At 40.1% G+C, this 2,744-nt stretch overlaps 1 pseudogene; it reads right to left on the reverse strand.

The window, feature by feature from the left end:
- Positions 1–1,433: 1,433 nt before the first annotated feature.
- LOC144824291 (uncharacterized) lies at positions 1,434–2,037 on the reverse strand (annotated as a pseudogene).
- Between the last annotated feature and the right edge of the window lie 707 nt (positions 2,038–2,744).

The raw sequence follows: 2,744 nt of genomic DNA on the forward strand, positions 1-2,744 counted from the left end.
ACCAGAGACGTTTTGATGGTTCTGTGATAACTGGTGTTATAAGCGGGAAGCAGCGTTTACATCACATGCGATACATCGCATGCCATATACATCGCAAACCATTACATCGCAAGTTGTTAAAATAACTTGCTGTAGGGGGCAGAAGGTGTTGGATTTACAATCCAACACCTTCCCTGCTGAAGCACAAACTGGAGTAGGAATAGTAAATTATACAATTCCTAAGTCCAGTGCACCTCTGTGTGCATTGCAAAATGATGAACAGCGTGCTGCTTTAATAATTTCTGAAACAAATTGTTTAAAAATAATTTTTCTGCGTGTGTTTTCAGTTTTTGAGGGGGTTGCCCTTTCATGAAAACAGCTTTAAAGGCTTGGGTGACGCTAATACCACATTTATCGCTTGGCTCTTCTGCAAAGGCGTTCTTGGACAATACATCTATTAACGTTAATATATATCAAGCACTGTCATTATGCTTGGCTAGATCTTGAAGACTAATTATGTCCGCCTGCCACTGAGAATCTAGCTGAGCATTAAAGAAGGTCGGTCTCCTCTTAAAACGCCTGCTGGCTGGGTTGTGGAGTGGATACCCCTTTTCTGTAGATCACCAGGTCTTCACCTGTGATCTGTTTACCTGATCATTTTAAACTAGACCCCTTCTAACCAGAGCTCAGGAGCTTCCAAAGCTTCCGACCCCACTTGTATCGTAATAAAGCTTCCTTAACCCATCCCACAACATGTAATCAGCCCCTGCATCCCGTGAAATGAAAGGCAATGGTTTTGTGTAAGGGCATTTTATTAAAAATAAAGAATGTTAGCAACACATAAACAGGGCATACTTTGCAGTTTCATTGTGCATGTCTTGTCGGCGCTGTTGCACAGTTTGCTGACTTTTCACTACATATATATTATATGACACCTGCTACATACATTATTAGGGGCCCAGCAGATAATTTGCTTCAGCATCACAAGTTTTCATATTTTCTAAACTATAAACTCAATGGCTCACACCTTCTATAACTTTGGATATTGACAGCATTCAAAAGATCGTGATTTTCTCTGTTGTGCAATACAACACCTTTATTTCGGAAATAATCTTTAGGCAGAAGCTCTAAGGCAATATGTATCCTGGTCGTCGGTGATAGTATTAACTTCCTCATACGGCATTTGTATGCGCTCCAGTATTCAAACAGTGTAGGTAGCCACACATTAATTCTGGCTGTGCTTGTAGGTCTGTCACACTGCATAGCTGTGGGCGGCTCACCAAGATTCAGATAGTGCAGAGTTACAGGCTGTGTTTCAGCTATTCCTTCTTTAAGAAACACATATACTTAGAAGCCTCGTGCGCACTGACATTCTGATACTTGTCTTAAAAGTGAGTAAGTATGTAACGTTAAATAATACAATAATGACATCCTGCTGGGGGACTTGTCATTTTTTAAAACAGTTGTCGTGGGGATAAAGAGCAGACTCGTCTATTTTTTAAATAAATATCACACATACGTCTTTTAATAGCCCTTTCTGTCATCCTTCTAACAAAATAAGTACACATACCTTGCATACAGCAGAGTTTTGATCTTGGCTCGCTCGAACATTGTATCTTTCTGAACGTGATAGACAAGACCTTTTTCATATCAGTGTGGACATTTTTCTTTTCCTTGGACAAACCATACACCAACTCTAACCGCCTATATAATTTGTGCAAGTCTAGCAAGCTACATAAATGACTTATTGTTCTTGAAGTGTATAAGTTGTTTAGACACTTGTGAGCCTCCTGCTATTTCTCATTCATTTTATGGCCATAACAGAGGTTATAATAGTCATGTTTGGTACATGTGTTACAATCGCTGCAAAACTTTAACAGGCCATGTGGCGCCGTTAGGTACTCCTGGAACTTTCTTATCTGAATCTGCAATATTATAGATACAAATATATTTCTTACGCAGCTCCTTGTTTTGGAATGTGGAACTTTCAGTCAGTTTTGAACAGCTTAAGTAGTAAAAATGTACTGCGTTAACCTTTGGTGGCGTCCCCTCTACCATGGCTCTTTTTACTGATGCTTTCTACGGTTCAAAAATGAAAGAAAGAAAGACTGGTTACAAATAAAATATAGCCAAATATATTTGTGTCCAGAACGATTTTTAGTAACCTTGGTATTTTCGTGGGACTCTACGGTGGCTCTGAAATCTTGAGAGTTGCTGAGGTCCATCGAGGCATAACTGGTATAAGAGGTTGTATGTGGCTGTTGCACGACAAAAACCTATGTAGTTGATTTCTCCAGAAACCCTGTATCTTTACAGGCTGGTTAGTTAAGATCTGTTATAGACTCTTCACCATCTTTTAAAAAATATATATATATTGTATTTACTTTATTGTATTGAATAGTCATACAGTGTAATAAGAGCATCAATTATGCATTTTGTCATAGTCTGAAGTAACTGTAAGCAAGCTCTCATCAGCGGCAGCAAGCGCTCATAACATTCAGTCAAAGCGTCTTTGCTGTCAATTCCCCCATTCCTCCCCCTTGCAGATCACTGTCATATTTAAGGAACTGGCATAGTACTATTCCCACTATTAGTTTTAGTGGGCTCCCAGACTTGCTGTCTCCCACCCTGACACTCTGGTTGTAAATTACTCTTAGTCACAGCTGTATCGGGCACCTCTGAGAGGATGGCCCCATTAGCGTGGATACCCCTGACTCAGGCTCTGGGTCCTTCATGCTTTCTACTAATGCTTCCCAGGCCCTAGC

This window comes from Lissotriton helveticus, chromosome 3_1 (assembly GCF_964261635.1).
Source record: "Lissotriton helveticus chromosome 3_1, aLisHel1.1, whole genome shotgun sequence".
NCBI lineage: Eukaryota > Metazoa > Chordata > Amphibia > Caudata > Salamandridae > Lissotriton > Lissotriton helveticus.